The following is a 16,134-nucleotide window of genomic DNA, read 5'->3' as shown; positions in this document are numbered from 1 at the left end:
CGCGCATTTCCGGTACCGGGAATCGAACCCGGGCCTCCTGGGTGAGAGCCAGGTATCCTAGCCACTAGACCACACCGGATAACGACGGCAGTGCTCTTCCAGCGAACGCAGCAATCACGCACGGTTAACTGACGACAACTGTAAAAAAATCCACTCTCTCACGTTATAGAACGGCGTGCTCCGGACGCATTTCGTGGACACGAACGCCAGCAATGATGAGAGAAAAAGGCGCCTACAAATCCTGTCGTTGCACCACGCACTGTTCTACGGCAATTCACGAAGCAGAAGCTGTTTTCTTTGCAGGCAATGAGTGCAGCCGTCTTCGACACAGGAAACCATTACACGTTTGGCAGCTGTGGGATTGGAACCCACGCCTCCGAAGAGACTGGTGCCTGAAACCAGCGCCTTACACCGCTCGGCCACGCTACCTACACAACACGCGCGTCACAAGAGCTGCATCCTACCCCACGAGAACACACAGCAGCGGCACAAAAATGAGACGCAAAAACTGGCAACGGTGGGATTCGAACCCACGCCTCCGAAGAGACTGGTGCCTAAAACCAGCGCCTTAGACCGCTCGGCCACGTTACCGTTGGACCACAACCGGCAAAACGTTTCCTTTGTAGTACAAAGATCACTCCGAAATGTAAGTGTCTTGGCAATCGCTGTGCCGTGTATGTCCACTGCTCTCCCACTGGAAGCGTCTCTTTAGGCCATCCACAACAAGAAAATGCCGTGCCCGCCGTATGGCAGCGACGCCACTTGTCTGTAGCTGTCGTAGTTAAGGAGACAGCAGCTCCTGGATTCGAACCCACGCCTACGAAGAGACTGGTGCCTTAAACCAGTGCCTTAGAGCGCTTTTTTTCGTTGTTTTTTTTCCATGCAGCAGATCCACACATGACGTGGCTCACTGGAGTAGTATGCGACATAGGATGGAAAATACAGTTCCCGCCCGGGATCGAACTGGGGGTCCTTCTGCGTGTGAAGCAGACGCGATAACCGCTACACTACTTTTTTTTTATTTTTGAGCGCTCGGCCACGCTACGTGCGCTGCATTGGGCGCCAGTTTTCCCAGCATTTGTAGAAACAGTGCACGTCACAGCTTCCTGTTCTGCTGGCACTGGTTGCTCATCCATCGCACTTCAAACAACTGCCCTTTTCGACTGCAGAGAGCAGCGGACGTCCGCGCTCTGGGAGGCGACATTACATGTTGGTGATGAAGTGGTAGTACAAACTGCGGCCTGCGGAACACGAGTGAAAAATCAAGAGAGCACTGTAATTTCGAGTACTCGTGCACTATCTCTATAGCAACGGCAGCAAGGCAAAACTTTCAAAAGTGCCGTGACCAGGATTCGAACCTGGGTTATTGCGGCCACAACGCAATGTCCTAACCACTAGACGATCACGGCCACGGAGGCGCCCGCCAAAGCAGCTGGCGGGAATGCAAGTGGTGGTACACAGCAAAGCCCAGCCCACAGTGTCACGCCACAGCAGTGTCAGACACGTTCTCCATCACATGTATACAAACAAATGAACGCGCCTGCGCTGTCAGGACACTAACTACAGTGGTTAGCTGCATTCACCTCCGTGGCAATGTCTTGCAGTCCTCCAAGCCTCTTCGCTACAGGTACGTGGCTCGACAACAAGTGGACACACGCCGCATCTCTCTCGCCGTCGGGTGTTGCCGTGAATCATACTTAACGTAGCTTTCTGCACGCGTCAGCGTAGCGTCAGTCGAGCAAAGTCGACACAAGTCGCATAAGAGGAGCAACAAAAACGCGCATTTCCGGTACCGGGAATCGAACCCGGGCCTCCTGGGTGAGAGCCAGGTATCCTAGCCACTAGACCACACCGGATAACGACGGCAGTGCTCTTCCAGCGAACGCAGCAATCACGCACGGTTAACTGACGACAACTGTAAAAAAATCCACTCTCTCACGTTATAGAACGGCGTGCTCCGGACGCATTTCGTGGACACGAACGCCAGCAATGATGAGAGAAAAAGGCGCCTACAAATCCTGTCGTTGCACCACGCACTGTTCTACGGCAATTCACGAAGCAGAAGCTGTTTTCTTTGCAGGCAATGAGTGCAGCCGTCTTCGACACAGGAAACCATTACACGTTTGGCAGCTGTGGGATTGGAACCCACGCCTCCGAAGAGACTGGTGCCTGAAACCAGCGCCTTACACCGCTCGGCCACGCTACCTACACAACACGCGCGTCACAAGAGCTGCATCCTACCCCACGAGAACACACAGCAGCGGCACAAAAATGAGACGCAAAAACTGGCAACGGTGGGATTCGAACCCACGCCTCCGAAGAGACTGGTGCCTAAAACCAGCGCCTTAGACCGCTCGGCCACGTTACCGTTGGACCACAACCGGCAAAACGTTTCCTTTGTAGTACAAAGATCACTCCGAAATGTAAGTGTCTTGGCAATCGCTGTGCCGTGTATGTCCACTGCTCTCCCACTGGAAGCGTCTCTTTAGGCCATCCACAACAAGAAAATGCCGTGCCCGCCGTATGGCAGCGACGCCACTTGTCTGTAGCTGTCGTAGTTAAGGAGACAGCAGCTCCTGGATTCGAACCCACGCCTACGAAGAGACTGGTGCCTTAAACCAGTGCCTTAGAGCGCTTTTTTTCGTTGTTTTTTTTTCATGCAGCAGATCCACACATGACGTGGCTCACTGGAGTAGTATGCGACATAGGATGGAAAATACAGTTCCCGCCCGGGATCGAACTGGGGGTCCTTCTGCGTGTGAAGCAGACGCGATAACCGCTACACTACTTTTTTTTTATTTTTGAGTGCTCGGCCACGCTACGTGCGCTGCATTGGGCGCCAGTTTTCCCAGCATTTGTAGAAACAGTGCACGTCACAGCTTCCTGTTCTGCTGGCACTGGTTGCTCATCCATCGCACTTCAAACAACTGCCCTTTTCGACTGCAGAGAGCAGCGGACGTCCGCGCTCTGGGAGGCGACATTACATGTTGGTGATGAAGTGGTAGTACAAACTGCGGCCTGCGGAACACGAGTGAAAAATCAAGAGAGCACTGTAATTTCGAGTACTCGTGCACTATCTCTATAGCAACGGCAGCAAGGCAAAACTTTCAAAAGTGCCGTGACCAGGATTCGAACCTGGGTTATTGCGGCCACAACGCAATGTCCTAACCACTAGACGATCACGGCCACGGAGGCGCCCGCCAATGCAGCTGGCGGGAATGCAAGTGGTGGTACACAGCAAAGCCCAGCCCACAGTGTCACGCCACAGCAGTGTCAGACACGTTCTCCATCACATGTATACAAACAAATGAACGCGCCTGCGCTGTCAGGACACTAACTACAGTGGTTAGCTGCATTCACCTCCGTGGCAATGTCTTGCAGTCCTCCAAGCCTCTTCGCTACAGGTACGTGGCTCGACAACAAGTGGACACACGCCGCATCTCTCTCGCCGTCGGGTGTTGCCGTGAATCATACTTAACGTAGCTTTCTGCACGCGTCAGCGTAGCGTCAGTCGAGCAAAGTCGACACAAGTCGCATAAGAGGAGCAACAAAAACGCGCATTTCCGGTACCGGGAATCGAACCCGGGCCTCCTGGGTGAGAGCCAGGTATCCTAGCCACTAGACCACACCGGATAACGACGGCAGTGCTCTTCCAGCGAACGCAGCAATCACGCACGGTTAACTGACGACAACTGTAAAAAAATCCACTCTCTCACGTTATAGAACGGCGTGCTCCGGACGCATTTCGTGGACACGAACGCCAGCAATGATGAGAGAAAAAGGCGCCTACAAATCCTGTCGTTGCACCACGCACTGTTCTACGGCAATTCACGAAGCAGAAGCTGTTTTCTTTGCAGGCAATGAGTGCAGCCGTCTTCGACACAGGAAACCATTACACGTTTGGCAGCTGTGGGATTGGAACCCACGCCTCCGAAGAGACTGGTGCCTGAAACCAGCGCCTTACACCGCTCGGCCACGCTACCTACACAACACGCGCGTCACAAGAGCTGCATCCTACCCCACGAGAACACACAGCAGCGGCACAAAAATGAGACGCAAAAACTGGCAACGGTGGGATTCGAACCCACGCCTCCGAAGAGACTGGTGCCTAAAACCAGCGCCTTAGACCGCTCGGCCACGTTACCGTTGGACCACAACCGGCAAAACGTTTCCTTTGTAGTACAAAGATCACTCCGAAATGTAAGTGTCTTGGCAATCGCTGTGCCGTGTATGTCCACTGCTCTCCCACTGGAAGCGTCTCTTTAGGCCATCCACAACAAGAAAATGCCGTGCCCGCCGTATGGGAGCGACGCCACTTGTCTGTAGCTGTCGTAGTTAAGGAGACAGCAGCTCCTGGATTCGAACCCACGCCTACGAAGAGACTGGTGCCTTAAACCAGTGCCTTAGAGCGCTTTTTTTCGTTGTTTTTTTTCCATGCAGCAGATCCACACATGACGTGGCTCACTGGAGTAGTATGCGACATAGGATGGAAAATACAGTTCCCGCCCGGGATCGAACTGGGGGTCCTTCTGCGTGTGAAGCAGACGCGATAACCGCTACACTACTTTTTTTTTATTTTTGAGCGCTCGGCCACGCTACGTGCGCTGCATTGGGCGCCAGTTTTCCCAGCATTTGTAGAAACAGTGCACGTCACAGCTTCCTGTTCTGCTGGCACTGGTTGCTCATCCATCGCACTTCAAACAACTGCCCTTTTCGACTGCAGAGAGCAGCGGACGTCCGCGCTCTGGGAGGCGACATTACATGTTGGTGATGAAGTGGTAGTACAAACTGCGGCCTGCGGAACACGAGTGAAAAATCAAGAGAGCACTGTAATTTCGAGTACTCGTGCACTATCTCTATAGCAACGGCAGCAAGGCAAAACTTTCAAAAGTGCCGTGACCAGGATTCGAACCTGGGTTATTGCGGCCACAACGCAATGTCCTAACCACTAGACGATCACGGCCACGGAGGCGCCCGCCAAAGCAGCTGGCGGGAATGCAAGTGGTGGTACACAGCAAAGCCCAGCCCACAGTGTCACGCCACAGCAGTGTCAGACACGTTCTCCATCACATGTATACAAACAAATGAACGCGCCTGCGCTGTCAGGACACTAACTACAGTGGTTAGCTGCATTCACCTCCGTGGCAATGTCTTGCAGTCCTCCAAGCCTCTTCGCTACAGGTACGTGGCTCGACAACAAGTGGACACACGCCGCATCTCTCTCGCCGTCGGGTGTTGCCGTGAATCATACTTAACGTAGCTTTCTGCACGCGTCAGCGTAGCGTCAGTCGAGCAAAGTCGACACAAGTCGCATAAGAGGAGCAACAAAAACGCGCATTTCCGGTACCGGGAATCGAACCCGGGCCTCCTGGGTGAGAGCCAGGTATCCTAGCCACTAGACCACACCGGATAACGACGGCAGTGCTCTTCCAGCGAACGCAGCAATCACGCACGGTTAACTGACGACAACTGTAAAAAAATCCACTCTCTCACGTTATAGAACGGCGTGCTCCGGACGCATTTCGTGGACACGAACGCCAGCAATGATGAGAGAAAAAGGCGCCTACAAATCCTGTCGTTGCACCACGCACTGTTCTACGGCAATTCACGAAGCAGAAGCTGTTTTCTTTGCAGGCAATGAGTGCAGCCGTCTTCGACACAGGAAACCATTACACGTTTGGCAGCTGTGGGATTGGAACCCACGCCTCCGAAGAGACTGGTGCCTGAAACCAGCGCCTTACACCGCTCGGCCACGCTACCTACACAACACGCGCGTCACAAGAGCTGCATCCTACCCCACGAGAACACACAGCAGCGGCACAAAAATGAGACGCAAAAACTGGCAACGGTGGGATTCGAACCCACGCCTCCGAAGAGACTGGTGCCTAAAACCAGCGCCTTAGACCGCTCGGCCACGTTACCGTTGGACCACAACCGGCAAAACGTTTCCTTTGTAGTACAAAGATCACTCCGAAATGTAAGTGTCTTGGCAATCGCTGTGCCGTGTATGTCCACTGCTCTCCCACTGGAAGCGTCTCTTTAGGCCATCCACAACAAGAAAATGCCGTGCCCGCCGTATGGCAGCGACGCCACTTGTCTGTAGCTGTCGTAGTTAAGGAGACAGCAGCTCCTGGATTCGAACCCACGCCTACGAAGAGACTGGTGCCTTAAACCAGTGCCTTAGAGCGCTTTTTTTCGTAGTTTTTTTTCCATGCAGCAGATCCACACATGACGTGGCTCACTGGAGTAGTATGCGACATAGGATGGAAAATACAGTTCCCGCCCGGGATCGAACTGGGGGTCCTTCTGCGTGTGAAGCAGACGCGATAACCGCTACACTACTTTTTTTTTATTTTTGAGTGCTCGGCCACGCTACGTGCGCTGCATTGGGCGCCAGTTTTCCCAGCATTTGTAGAAACAGTGCACGTCACAGCTTCCTGTTCTGCTGGCACTGGTTGCTCATCCATCGCACTTCAAACAACTGCCCTTTTCGACTGCAGAGAGCAGCGGACGTCCGCGCTCTGGGAGGCGACATTACATGTTGGTGATGAAGTGGTAGTACAAACTGCGGCCTGCGGAACACGAGTGAAAAATCAAGAGAGCACTGTAATTTCGAGTACTCGTGCACTATCTCTATAGCAACGGCAGCAAGGCAAAACTTTCAAAAGTGCCGTGACCAGGATTCGAACCTGGGTTATTGCGGCCACAACGCAATGTCCTAACCACTAGACGATCACGGCCACGGAGGCGCCCGCCAATGCAGCTGGCGGGAATGCAAGTGGTGGTACACAGCAAAGCCCAGCCCACAGTGTCACGCCACAGCAGTGTCAGACACGTTCTCCATCACATGTATACAAACAAATGAACGCGCCTGCGCTGTCAGGACACTAACTACAGTGGTTAGCTGCATTCACCTCCGTGGCAATGTCTTGCAGTCCTCCAAGCCTCTTCGCTACAGGTACGTGGCTCGACAACAAGTGGACACACGCCGCATCTCTCTCGCCGTCGGGTGTTGCCGTGAATCATACTTAACGTAGCTTTCTGCACGCGTCAGCGTAGCGTCAGTCGAGCAAAGTCGAGACAAGTCGCATAAGAGGAGCATCAAAAACGCGCATTTCCGGTACCGGGAATCGAACCCGGGCCTCCTGGGTGAGAGCCAGGTATCCTAGCCACTAGACCACACCGGATAACGACGGCAGTGCTCTTCCAGCGAACGCAGCAATCACGCACGGTTAACTGACGACAACTGTAAAAAAATCCACTCTCTCACGTTATAGAACGGCGTGCTCCGGACGCATTTCGTGGACACGAACGCCAGCAATGATGAGAGCAAAAGGCGCCTACAAATCCTGTCGTTGCACCACGCACTGTTCTACGGCAATTCACGAAGCAGAAGCTGTTTTCTTTGCAGGCAATGAGTGCAGCCGTCTTCGACACAGGAAACCATTACACGTTTGGCAGCTGTGGGATTGGAACCCACGCCTCCGAAGAGACTGGTGCCTGAAACCAGCGCCTTACACCGCTCGGCCACGCTACCTACACAACACGCGCGTCACAAGAGCTGCATCCTACCCCACGAGAACACACAGCAGCGGCACAAAAATGAGACGCAAAAACTGGCAACGGTGGGATTCGAACCCACGCCTCCGAAGAGACTGGTGCCTAAAACCAGCGCCTTAGACCGCTCGGCCACGTTACCGTTGGACCACGACCGGCAAAACGTTTCCTTTGTAGTACAAAGATCACTCCGAAATGTAAGTGTCTTGGCAATCGCTGTGCCGTGTATGTCCACTGCTCTCCCACTGGAAGCGTCTCTTTAGGCCATCCACAACAAGAAAATGCCGTGCCCGCCGTATGGGAGCGACGCCACTTGTCTGTAGCTGTCGTAGTTAAGGAGACAGCAGCTCCTGGATTCGAACCCACGCCTACGAAGAGACTGGTGCCTTAAACCAGTGCCTTAGAGCGCTTTTTTTCGTTGTTTTTTTTCCATGCAGCAGATCCACACATGACGTGGCTCACTGGAGTAGTATGCGACATAGGATGGAAAATACAGTTCCCGCCCGGGATCGAACTGGGGGTCCTTCTGCGTGTGAAGCAGACGCGATAACCGCTACACTACTTTTTTTTTTATTTTTGAGCGCTCGGCCACGCTACGTGCGCTGCATTGGGCGCCAGTTTTCCCAGCATTTGTAGAAACAGTGCACGTCACAGCTTCCTGTTCTGCTGGCACTGGTTGCTCATCCATCGCACTTCAAACAACTGCCCTTTTCGACTGCAGAGAGCAGCGGACGTCCGCGCTCTGGGAGGCGACATTACATGTTGGTGATGAAGTGGTAGTACAAACTGCGGCCTGCGGAACACGAGTGAAAAATCAAGAGAGCACTGTAATTTCGAGTACTCGTGCACTATCTCTATAGCAACGGCAGCAAGGCAAAACTTTCAAAAGTGCCGTGACCAGGATTCGAACCTGAGTTATTGCGGCCACAACGCAATGTCCTAACCACTAGACGATCACGGCCACGGAGGCGCCCGCCAAAGCAGCTGGCGGGAATGCAAGTGGTGGTACACAGCAAAGCCCAGCCCACAGTGTCACGCCACAGCAGTGTCAGACACGTTCTCCATCACATGTATACAAACAAATGAACGCGCCTGCGCTGTCAGGACACTAACTACAGTGGTTAGCTGCATTCACCTCCGTGGCAATGTCTTGCAGTGCTCCAAGCCTCTTCGCTACAGGTACGTGGCTCGACAACAAGTGGACACACGCCGCATCTCTCTCGCCGTCGGGTGTTGCCGTGAATCATACTTAACGTAGCTTTCTGCACGCGTCAGCGTAGCGTCAGTCGAGCAAAGTCGACACAAGTCGCATAAGAGGAGCAACAAAAACGCGCATTTCCGGTACCGGGAATCGAACCCGGGCCTCCTGGGTGAGAGCCAGGTATCCTAGCCACTAGACCACACCGGATAACGACGGCAGTGCTCTTCCAGCGAACGCAGCAATCACGCACGGTTAATTGACGACAACTGTAAAAAAATCCACTCTCTCACGTTATAGAACGGCGTGCTCCGGACGCATTTCGTGGACACGAACGCCAGCAATGATGAGAGAAAAAGGCGCCTACAAATCCTGTCGTTGCACCACGCACTGTTCTACGGCAATTCACGAAGCAGAAGCTGTTTTCTTTGCAGGCAATGAGTGCAGCCGTCTTCGACACAGGAAACCATTACACGTTTGGCAGCTGTGGGATTGGAACCCACGCCTCCGAAGAGACTGGTGCCTGAAACCAGCGCCTTACACCGCTCGGCCACGCTACCTACACAACACGCGCGTCACAAGAGCTGCATCCTACCCCACGAGAACACACAGCAGCGGCACAAAAATGAGACGCAAAAACTGGCAACGGTGGGATTCGAACCCACGCCTCCGAAGAGACTGGTGCCTAAAACCAGCGCCTTAGACCGCTCGGCCACGTTACCGTTGGACCACAACCGGCAAAACGTTTCCTTTGTAGTACAAAGATCACTCCGAAATGTAAGTGTCTTGGCAATCGCTGTGCCGTGTATGTCCACTGCTCTCCCACTGGAAGCGTCTCTTTAGGCCATCCACAACAAGAAAATGCCGTGCCCGCCGTATGGGAGCGACGCCACTTGTCTGTAGCTGTCGTAGTTAAGGAGACAGCAGCTCCTGGATTCGAACCCACGCCTACGAAGAGACTGGTGCCTTAAACCAGTGCCTTAGAGCGCTTTTTTTCGTTGTTTTTTTCCATGCAGCAGATCCACACATGACGTGGCTCACTGGAGTAGTATGCGACATAGGATGGAAAATACAGTTCCCGCCCGGGATCGAACTGGGGGTCCTTCTGCGTGTGAAGCAGACGCGATAACCGCTACACTACTTTTTTTTTATTTTCGAGGGCTCGGCCACGCTACGTGCGCTGCATTGGGCGCCAGTTTTCCCAGCATTTGTAGAAACAGTGCACGTCACAGCTTCCTGTTCTGCTGGCACTGGTTGCTCATCCATCGCACTTCAAACAACTGCCCTTTTCGACTGCAGAGAGCAGCGGACGTCCGCGCTCTGGGAGGCGACATTACATGTTGGTGATGAAGTGGTAGTACAAACTGCGGCCTGCGGAACACGAGTGAAAAATCAAGAGAGCACTGTAATTTCGAGTACTCGTGCACTATCTCTATAGCAACGGCAGCAAGGCAAAACTTTCAAAAGTGCCGTGACCAGGATTCGAACCTGGGTTATTGCGGCCACAACGCAATGTCCTAACCACTAGACGATCACGGCCACGGAGGCGCCCGCCAAAGCAGCTGGCGGGAATGCAAGTGGTGGTACACAGCAAAGCCCAGCCCACAGTGTCACGCCACAGCAGTGTCAGACACGTTCTCCATCACATGTATACAAACAAATGAACGCGCCTGCGCTGTCAGGACACTAACTACAGTGGTTAGCTGCATTCACCTCCGTGGCAATGTCTTGCAGTCCTCCAAGCCTCTTCGCTACAGGTACGTGGCTCGACAACAAGTGGACACACGCCGCATCTCTCTCGCCGTCGGGTGTTGCCGTGAATCATACTTAACGTAGCTTTCTGCACGCGTCAGCGTAGCGTCAGTCGAGCAAAGTCGACACAAGTCGCATAAGAGGAGCAACAAAAACGCGCATTTCCGGTACCGGGAATCGAACCCGGGCCTCCTGGGTGAGAGCCAGGTATCCTAGCCACTAGACCACACCGGATAACGACGGCAGTGCTCTTCCAGCGAACGCAGCAATCACGCACGGTTAACTGACGACAACTGTAAAAAAATCCACTCTCTCACGTTATAGAACGGCGTGCTCCGGACGCATTTCGTGGACACGAACGCCAGCAATGATGAGAGAAAAAGGCGCCTACAAATCCTGTCGTTGCACCACGCACTGTTCTACGGCAATTCACGAAGCAGAAGCTGTTTTCTTTGCAGGCAATGAGTGCAGCCGTCTTCGACACAGGAAACCATTACACGTTTGGCAGCTGTGGGATTGGAACCCACGCCTCCGAAGAGACTGGTGCCTGAAACCAGCGCCTTACACCGCTCGGCCACGCTACCTACACAACACGCGCGTCACAAGAGCTGCATCCTACCCCACGAGAACACACAGCAGCGGCACAAAAATGAGACGCAAAAACTGGCAACGGTGGGATTCGAACCCACGCCTCCGAAGAGACTGGTGCCTAAAACCAGCGCCTTAGACCGCTCGGCCACGTTACCGTTGGACCACAACCGGCAAAACGTTTCCTTTGTAGTACAAAGATCACTCCGAAATGTAAGTGTCTTGGCAATCGCTGTGCCGTGTATGTCCACTGCTCTCCCACTGGAAGCGTCTCTTTAGGCCATCCACAACAAGAAAATGCCGTGCCCGCCGTATGGGAGCGACGCCACTTGTCTGTAGCTGTCGTAGTTAAGGAGACAGCAGCTCCTGGATTCGAACCCACGCCTACGAAGAGACTGGTGCCTTAAACCAGTGCCTTAGAGCGCTTTTTTTCGTTGTTTTTTTCCATGCAGCAGATCCACACATGACGTGGCTCACTGGAGTAGTATGCGACATAGGATGGAAAATACAGTTCCCGCCCGGGATCGAACTGGGGGTCCTTCTGCGTGTGAAGCAGACGCGATAACCGCTACACTACTTTTTTTTTATTTTTGAGTGCTCGGCCACGCTACGTGCGCTGCATTGGGCGCCAGTTTTCCCAGCATTTGTAGAAACAGTGCACGTCACAGCTTCCTGTTCTGCTGGCACTGGTTGCTCATCCATCGCACTTCAAACAACTGCCCTTTTCGACTGCAGAGAGCAGCGGACGTCCGCGCTCTGGGAGGCGACATTACATGTTGGTGATGAAGTGGTAGTACAAACTGCGGCCTGCGGAACACGAGTGAAAAATCAAGAGAGCACTGTAATTTCGAGTACTCGTGCACTATCTCTATAGCAACGGCAGCAAGGCAAAACTTTCAAAAGTGCCGTGACCAGGATTCGAACCTGAGTTATTGCGGCCACAACGCAATGTCCTAACCACTAGACGATCACGGCCACGGAGGCGCCCGCCAAAGCAGCTGGCGGGAATGCAAGTGGTGGTACACAGCAAAGCCCAGCCCACAGTGTCACGCCACAGCAGTGTCAGACACGTTCTCCATCACATGTATACAAACAAATGAACGCGCCTGCGCTGTCAGGACACTAACTACAGTGGTTAGCTGCATTCACCTCCGTGGCAATGTCTTGCAGTGCTCCAAGCCTCTTCGCTACAGGTACGTGGCTCGACAACAAGTGGACACACGCCGCATCTCTCTCGCCGTCGGGTGTTGCCGTGAATCATACTTAACGTAGCTTTCTGCACGCGTCAGCGTAGCGTCAGTCGAGCAAAGTCGACACAAGTCGCATAAGAGGAGCAACAAAAACGCGCATTTCCGGTACCGGGAATCGAACCCGGGCCTCCTGGGTGAGAGCCAGGTATCCTAGCCACTAGACCACACCGGATAACGACGGCAGTGCTCTTCCAGCGAACGCAGCAATCACGCACGGTTAATTGACGACAACTGTAAAAAAATCCACTCTCTCACGTTATAGAACGGCGTGCTCCGGACGCATTTCGTGGACACGAACGCCAGCAATGATGAGAGAAAAAGGCGCCTACAAATCCTGTCGTTGCACCACGCACTGTTCTACGGCAATTCACGAAGCAGAAGCTGTTTTCTTTGCAGGCAATGAGTGCAGCCGTCTTCGACACAGGAAACCATTACACGTTTGGCAGCTGTGGGATTGGAACCCACGCCTCCGAAGAGACTGGTGCCTGAAACCAGCGCCTTACACCGCTCGGCCACGCTACCTACACAACACGCGCGTCACAAGAGCTGCATCCTACCCCACGAGAACACACAGCAGCGGCACAAAAATGAGACGCAAAAACTGGCAACGGTGGGATTCGAACCCACGCCTCCGAAGAGACTGGTGCCTAAAACCAGCGCCTTAGACCGCTCGGCCACGTTACCGTTGGACCACAACCGGCAAAACGTTTCCTTTGTAGTACAAAGATCACTCCGAAATGTAAGTGTCTTGGCAATCGCTGTGCCGTGTATGTCCACTGCTCTCCCACTGGAAGCGTCTCTTTAGGCCATCCACAACAAGAAAATGCCGTGCCCGCCGTATGGCAGCGACGCCACTTGTCTGTAGCTGTCGTAGTTAAGGAGACAGCAGCTCCTGGATTCGAACCCACGCCTACGAAGAGACTGGTGCCTTAAACCAGTGCCTTAGAGCGCTTTTTTTCGTTGTTTTTTTCCATGCAGCAGATCCACACATGACGTGGCTCACTGGAGTAGTATGCGACATAGGATGGAAAATACAGTTCCCGCCCGGGATCGAACTGGGGGTCCTTCTGCGTGTGAAGCAGACGCGATAACCGCTACACTACTTTTTTTTTATTTTTGAGTGCTCGGCCACGCTACGTGCGCTGCATTGGGCGCCAGTTTTCCCAGCATTTGTAGAAACAGTGCACGTCACAGCTTCCTGTTCTGCTGGCACTGGTTGCTCATCCATCGCACTTCAAACAACTGCCCTTTTCGACTGCAGAGAGCAGCGGACGTCCGCGCTCTGGGAGGCGACATTACATGTTGGTGATGAAGTGGTAGTACAAACTGCGGCCTGCGGAACACGAGTGAAAAATCAAGAGAGCACTGTAATTTCGAGTACTCGTGCACTATCTCTATAGCAACGGCAGCAAGGCAAAACTTTCAAAAGTGCCGTGACCAGGATTCGAACCTGGGTTATTGCGGCCACAACGCAATGTCCTAACCACTAGACGATCACGGCCACGGAGGCGCCCGCCAAAGCAGCTGGCGGGAATGCAAGTGGTGGTACACAGCAAAGCCCAGCCCACAGTGTCACGCCACAGCAGTGTCAGACACGTTCTCCATCACATGTATACAAACAAATGAACGCGCCTGCGCTGTCAGGACACTAACTACAGTGGTTAGCTGCATTCACCTCCGTGGCAATGTCTTGCAGTCCTCCAAGCCTCTTCGCTACAGGTACGTGGCTCGACAACAAGTGGACACACGCCGCATCTCTCTCGCCGTCGGGTGTTGCCGTGAATCATACTTAACGTAGCTTTCTGCACGCGTCAGCGTAGCGTCAGTCGAGCAAAGTCGACACAAGTCGCATAAGAGGAGCAACAAAAACGCGCATTTCCGGTACCGGGAATCGAACCCGGGCCTCCTGGGTGAGAGCCAGGTATCCTAGCCACTAGACCACACCGGATAACGACGGCAGTGCTCTTCCAGCGAACGCAGCAATCACGCACGGTTAACTGACGACAACTGTAAAAAAATCCACTCTCTCACGTTATAGAACGGCGTGCTCCGGACGCATTTCGTGGACACGAACGCCAGCAATGATGAGAGAAAAAGGCGCCTACAAATCCTGTCGTTGCACCACGCACTGTTCTACGGCAATTCACGAAGCAGAAGCTGTTTTCTTTGCAGGCAATGAGTGCAGCCGTCTTCGACACAGGAAACCATTACACGTTTGGCAGCTGTGGGATTGGAACCCACGCCTCCGAAGAGACTGGTGCCTGAAACCAGCGCCTTACACCGCTCGGCCACGCTACCTACACAACACGCGCGTCACAAGAGCTGCATCCTACCCCACGAGAACACACAGCAGCGGCACAAAAATGAGACGCAAAAACTGGCAACGGTGGGATTCGAACCCACGCCTCCGAAGAGACTGGTGCCTAAAACCAGCGCCTTAGACCGCTCGGCCACGTTACCGTTGGACCACAACCGGCAAAACGTTTCCTTTGTAGTACAAAGATCACTCCGAAATGTAAGTGTCTTGGCAATCGCTGTGCCGTGTATGTCCACTGCTCTCCCACTGGAAGCGTCTCTTTAGGCCATCCACAACAAGAAAATGCCGTGCCCGCCGTATGGGAGCGACGCCACTTGTCTGTAGCTGTCGTAGTTAAGGAGACAGCAGCTCCTGGATTCGAACCCACGCCTACGAAGAGACTGGTGCCTTAAACCAGTGCCTTAGAGCGCTTTTTTTCGTTGTTTTTTTCCATGCAGCAGATCCACACATGACGTGGCTCACTGGAGTAGTATGCGACATAGGATGGAAAATACAGTTCCCGCCCGGGATCGAACTGGGGGTCCTTCTGCGTGTGAAGCAGACGCGATAACCGCTACACTACTTTTTTTTTATTTTTGAGTGCTCGGCCACGCTACGTGCGCTGCATTGGGCGCCAGTTTTCCCAGCATTTGTAGAAACAGTGCACGTCACAGCTTCCTGTTCTGCTGGCACTGGTTGCTCATCCATCGCACTTCAAACAACTGCCCTTTTCGACTGCAGAGAGCAGCGGACGTCCGCGCTCTGGGAGGCGACATTACATGTTGGTGATGAAGTGGTAGTACAAACTGCGGCCTGCGGAACACGAGTGAAAAATCAAGAGAGCACTGTAATTTCGAGTACTCGTGCACTATCTCTATAGCAACGGCAGCAAGGCAAAACTTTCAAAAGTGCCGTGACCAGGATTCGAACCTGGGTTATTGCGGCCACAACGCAATGTCCTAACCACTAGACGATCACGGCCACGGAGGCGCCCGCCAAAGCAGCTGGCGGGAATGCAAGTGGTGGTACACAGCAAAGCCCAGCCCACAGTGTCACGCCACAGCAGTGTCAGACACGTTCTCCATCACATGTATACAAACAAATGAACGCGCCTGCGCTGTCAGGACACTAACTACAGTGGTTAGCTGCATTCACCTCCGTGGCAATGTCTTGCAGTCCTCCAAGCCTCTTCGCTACAGGTACGTGGCTCGACAACAAGTGGACACACGCCGCATCTCTCTCGCCGTCGGGTGTTGCCGTGAATCATACTTAACGTAGCTTTCTGCACGCGTCAGCGTAGCGTCAGTCGAGCAAAGTCGAGACAAGTCGCATAAGAGGAGCAACAAAAACGCGCATTTCCGGTACCGGGAATCGAACCCGGGCCTCCTGGGTGAGAGCCAGGTATCCTAGCCACTAGACCACACCGGATAACGACGGCAGTGCTCTTCCAGCGAACGCAGCAATCACGCACGGTTAACTGACGACAACTGTAA

At 53.5% G+C, this 16,134-nt stretch overlaps 37 non-coding genes across 37 annotated transcripts; all 37 read right to left on the bottom strand.

Moving 5' to 3' along the window:
- Nucleotides 1-7: 7 nt before the first annotated feature.
- On the bottom strand, nucleotides 8-79 carry Trnae-cuc (transfer RNA glutamic acid (anticodon CUC)). The gene has a single exon. It is a non-coding gene; the product is annotated as a tRNA-Glu (tRNA).
- Nucleotides 80-347: 268 nt separating this feature from the next.
- Nucleotides 348-429, bottom strand: Trnal-cag (transfer RNA leucine (anticodon CAG)). The gene has a single exon. It is a non-coding gene; the product is annotated as a tRNA-Leu (tRNA).
- An 80-nt stretch (nucleotides 430-509) lies between these two features.
- Nucleotides 510-591, bottom strand: Trnal-uag (transfer RNA leucine (anticodon UAG)). The gene has a single exon. It is a non-coding gene; the product is annotated as a tRNA-Leu (tRNA).
- Nucleotides 592-1,337: 746 nt separating this feature from the next.
- Trnah-gug (transfer RNA histidin (anticodon GUG)) lies at nucleotides 1,338-1,409 on the bottom strand. Its single transcript has one exon. It is a non-coding gene; the product is annotated as a tRNA-His (tRNA).
- A 375-nt stretch (nucleotides 1,410-1,784) lies between these two features.
- Trnae-cuc (transfer RNA glutamic acid (anticodon CUC)) lies at nucleotides 1,785-1,856 on the bottom strand. The gene has a single exon. It is a non-coding gene; the product is annotated as a tRNA-Glu (tRNA).
- Nucleotides 1,857-2,124: 268 nt separating this feature from the next.
- On the bottom strand, nucleotides 2,125-2,206 carry Trnal-cag (transfer RNA leucine (anticodon CAG)). The gene has a single exon. It is a non-coding gene; the product is annotated as a tRNA-Leu (tRNA).
- Nucleotides 2,207-2,286: 80 nt separating this feature from the next.
- Trnal-uag (transfer RNA leucine (anticodon UAG)) lies at nucleotides 2,287-2,368 on the bottom strand. The gene has a single exon. It is a non-coding gene; the product is annotated as a tRNA-Leu (tRNA).
- Nucleotides 2,369-3,114: 746 nt separating this feature from the next.
- Trnah-gug (transfer RNA histidin (anticodon GUG)) lies at nucleotides 3,115-3,186 on the bottom strand. The gene has a single exon. It is a non-coding gene; the product is annotated as a tRNA-His (tRNA).
- A 375-nt stretch (nucleotides 3,187-3,561) lies between these two features.
- Nucleotides 3,562-3,633, bottom strand: Trnae-cuc (transfer RNA glutamic acid (anticodon CUC)). The gene has a single exon. It is a non-coding gene; the product is annotated as a tRNA-Glu (tRNA).
- A 268-nt stretch (nucleotides 3,634-3,901) lies between these two features.
- Nucleotides 3,902-3,983, bottom strand: Trnal-cag (transfer RNA leucine (anticodon CAG)). Its single transcript has one exon. It is a non-coding gene; the product is annotated as a tRNA-Leu (tRNA).
- Nucleotides 3,984-4,063: 80 nt separating this feature from the next.
- Trnal-uag (transfer RNA leucine (anticodon UAG)) lies at nucleotides 4,064-4,145 on the bottom strand. Its single transcript has one exon. It is a non-coding gene; the product is annotated as a tRNA-Leu (tRNA).
- Nucleotides 4,146-4,891: 746 nt separating this feature from the next.
- Trnah-gug (transfer RNA histidin (anticodon GUG)) lies at nucleotides 4,892-4,963 on the bottom strand. The gene has a single exon. It is a non-coding gene; the product is annotated as a tRNA-His (tRNA).
- A 375-nt stretch (nucleotides 4,964-5,338) lies between these two features.
- Nucleotides 5,339-5,410, bottom strand: Trnae-cuc (transfer RNA glutamic acid (anticodon CUC)). Its single transcript has one exon. It is a non-coding gene; the product is annotated as a tRNA-Glu (tRNA).
- Nucleotides 5,411-5,678: 268 nt separating this feature from the next.
- Trnal-cag (transfer RNA leucine (anticodon CAG)) lies at nucleotides 5,679-5,760 on the bottom strand. Its single transcript has one exon. It is a non-coding gene; the product is annotated as a tRNA-Leu (tRNA).
- Nucleotides 5,761-5,840: 80 nt separating this feature from the next.
- Trnal-uag (transfer RNA leucine (anticodon UAG)) lies at nucleotides 5,841-5,922 on the bottom strand. Its single transcript has one exon. It is a non-coding gene; the product is annotated as a tRNA-Leu (tRNA).
- Nucleotides 5,923-6,668: 746 nt separating this feature from the next.
- Trnah-gug (transfer RNA histidin (anticodon GUG)) lies at nucleotides 6,669-6,740 on the bottom strand. Its single transcript has one exon. It is a non-coding gene; the product is annotated as a tRNA-His (tRNA).
- Nucleotides 6,741-7,115: 375 nt separating this feature from the next.
- Trnae-cuc (transfer RNA glutamic acid (anticodon CUC)) lies at nucleotides 7,116-7,187 on the bottom strand. The gene has a single exon. It is a non-coding gene; the product is annotated as a tRNA-Glu (tRNA).
- Nucleotides 7,188-7,455: 268 nt separating this feature from the next.
- On the bottom strand, nucleotides 7,456-7,537 carry Trnal-cag (transfer RNA leucine (anticodon CAG)). The gene has a single exon. It is a non-coding gene; the product is annotated as a tRNA-Leu (tRNA).
- Nucleotides 7,538-7,617: 80 nt separating this feature from the next.
- Trnal-uag (transfer RNA leucine (anticodon UAG)) lies at nucleotides 7,618-7,699 on the bottom strand. Its single transcript has one exon. It is a non-coding gene; the product is annotated as a tRNA-Leu (tRNA).
- A 747-nt stretch (nucleotides 7,700-8,446) lies between these two features.
- On the bottom strand, nucleotides 8,447-8,518 carry Trnah-gug (transfer RNA histidin (anticodon GUG)). Its single transcript has one exon. It is a non-coding gene; the product is annotated as a tRNA-His (tRNA).
- Nucleotides 8,519-8,893: 375 nt separating this feature from the next.
- On the bottom strand, nucleotides 8,894-8,965 carry Trnae-cuc (transfer RNA glutamic acid (anticodon CUC)). The gene has a single exon. It is a non-coding gene; the product is annotated as a tRNA-Glu (tRNA).
- Nucleotides 8,966-9,233: 268 nt separating this feature from the next.
- Trnal-cag (transfer RNA leucine (anticodon CAG)) lies at nucleotides 9,234-9,315 on the bottom strand. Its single transcript has one exon. It is a non-coding gene; the product is annotated as a tRNA-Leu (tRNA).
- Nucleotides 9,316-9,395: 80 nt separating this feature from the next.
- On the bottom strand, nucleotides 9,396-9,477 carry Trnal-uag (transfer RNA leucine (anticodon UAG)). The gene has a single exon. It is a non-coding gene; the product is annotated as a tRNA-Leu (tRNA).
- Nucleotides 9,478-10,222: 745 nt separating this feature from the next.
- Nucleotides 10,223-10,294, bottom strand: Trnah-gug (transfer RNA histidin (anticodon GUG)). The gene has a single exon. It is a non-coding gene; the product is annotated as a tRNA-His (tRNA).
- Nucleotides 10,295-10,669: 375 nt separating this feature from the next.
- On the bottom strand, nucleotides 10,670-10,741 carry Trnae-cuc (transfer RNA glutamic acid (anticodon CUC)). The gene has a single exon. It is a non-coding gene; the product is annotated as a tRNA-Glu (tRNA).
- A 268-nt stretch (nucleotides 10,742-11,009) lies between these two features.
- Nucleotides 11,010-11,091, bottom strand: Trnal-cag (transfer RNA leucine (anticodon CAG)). Its single transcript has one exon. It is a non-coding gene; the product is annotated as a tRNA-Leu (tRNA).
- Nucleotides 11,092-11,171: 80 nt separating this feature from the next.
- On the bottom strand, nucleotides 11,172-11,253 carry Trnal-uag (transfer RNA leucine (anticodon UAG)). The gene has a single exon. It is a non-coding gene; the product is annotated as a tRNA-Leu (tRNA).
- A 745-nt stretch (nucleotides 11,254-11,998) lies between these two features.
- Nucleotides 11,999-12,070, bottom strand: Trnah-gug (transfer RNA histidin (anticodon GUG)). The gene has a single exon. It is a non-coding gene; the product is annotated as a tRNA-His (tRNA).
- A 375-nt stretch (nucleotides 12,071-12,445) lies between these two features.
- Trnae-cuc (transfer RNA glutamic acid (anticodon CUC)) lies at nucleotides 12,446-12,517 on the bottom strand. Its single transcript has one exon. It is a non-coding gene; the product is annotated as a tRNA-Glu (tRNA).
- Nucleotides 12,518-12,785: 268 nt separating this feature from the next.
- Trnal-cag (transfer RNA leucine (anticodon CAG)) lies at nucleotides 12,786-12,867 on the bottom strand. Its single transcript has one exon. It is a non-coding gene; the product is annotated as a tRNA-Leu (tRNA).
- Nucleotides 12,868-12,947: 80 nt separating this feature from the next.
- Trnal-uag (transfer RNA leucine (anticodon UAG)) lies at nucleotides 12,948-13,029 on the bottom strand. Its single transcript has one exon. It is a non-coding gene; the product is annotated as a tRNA-Leu (tRNA).
- A 745-nt stretch (nucleotides 13,030-13,774) lies between these two features.
- Trnah-gug (transfer RNA histidin (anticodon GUG)) lies at nucleotides 13,775-13,846 on the bottom strand. Its single transcript has one exon. It is a non-coding gene; the product is annotated as a tRNA-His (tRNA).
- A 375-nt stretch (nucleotides 13,847-14,221) lies between these two features.
- On the bottom strand, nucleotides 14,222-14,293 carry Trnae-cuc (transfer RNA glutamic acid (anticodon CUC)). The gene has a single exon. It is a non-coding gene; the product is annotated as a tRNA-Glu (tRNA).
- A 268-nt stretch (nucleotides 14,294-14,561) lies between these two features.
- Nucleotides 14,562-14,643, bottom strand: Trnal-cag (transfer RNA leucine (anticodon CAG)). Its single transcript has one exon. It is a non-coding gene; the product is annotated as a tRNA-Leu (tRNA).
- An 80-nt stretch (nucleotides 14,644-14,723) lies between these two features.
- On the bottom strand, nucleotides 14,724-14,805 carry Trnal-uag (transfer RNA leucine (anticodon UAG)). Its single transcript has one exon. It is a non-coding gene; the product is annotated as a tRNA-Leu (tRNA).
- Nucleotides 14,806-15,550: 745 nt separating this feature from the next.
- Nucleotides 15,551-15,622, bottom strand: Trnah-gug (transfer RNA histidin (anticodon GUG)). The gene has a single exon. It is a non-coding gene; the product is annotated as a tRNA-His (tRNA).
- Nucleotides 15,623-15,997: 375 nt separating this feature from the next.
- On the bottom strand, nucleotides 15,998-16,069 carry Trnae-cuc (transfer RNA glutamic acid (anticodon CUC)). The gene has a single exon. It is a non-coding gene; the product is annotated as a tRNA-Glu (tRNA).
- Between the last annotated feature and the right edge of the window lie 65 nt (nucleotides 16,070-16,134).

This window comes from Schistocerca cancellata, unplaced genomic scaffold, assembly GCF_023864275.1.
Source record: "Schistocerca cancellata isolate TAMUIC-IGC-003103 unplaced genomic scaffold, iqSchCanc2.1 HiC_scaffold_423, whole genome shotgun sequence".
NCBI lineage: Eukaryota > Metazoa > Arthropoda > Insecta > Orthoptera > Acrididae > Schistocerca > Schistocerca cancellata.
This window is presented reverse-complemented; position numbering and strand designations above follow the sequence as displayed.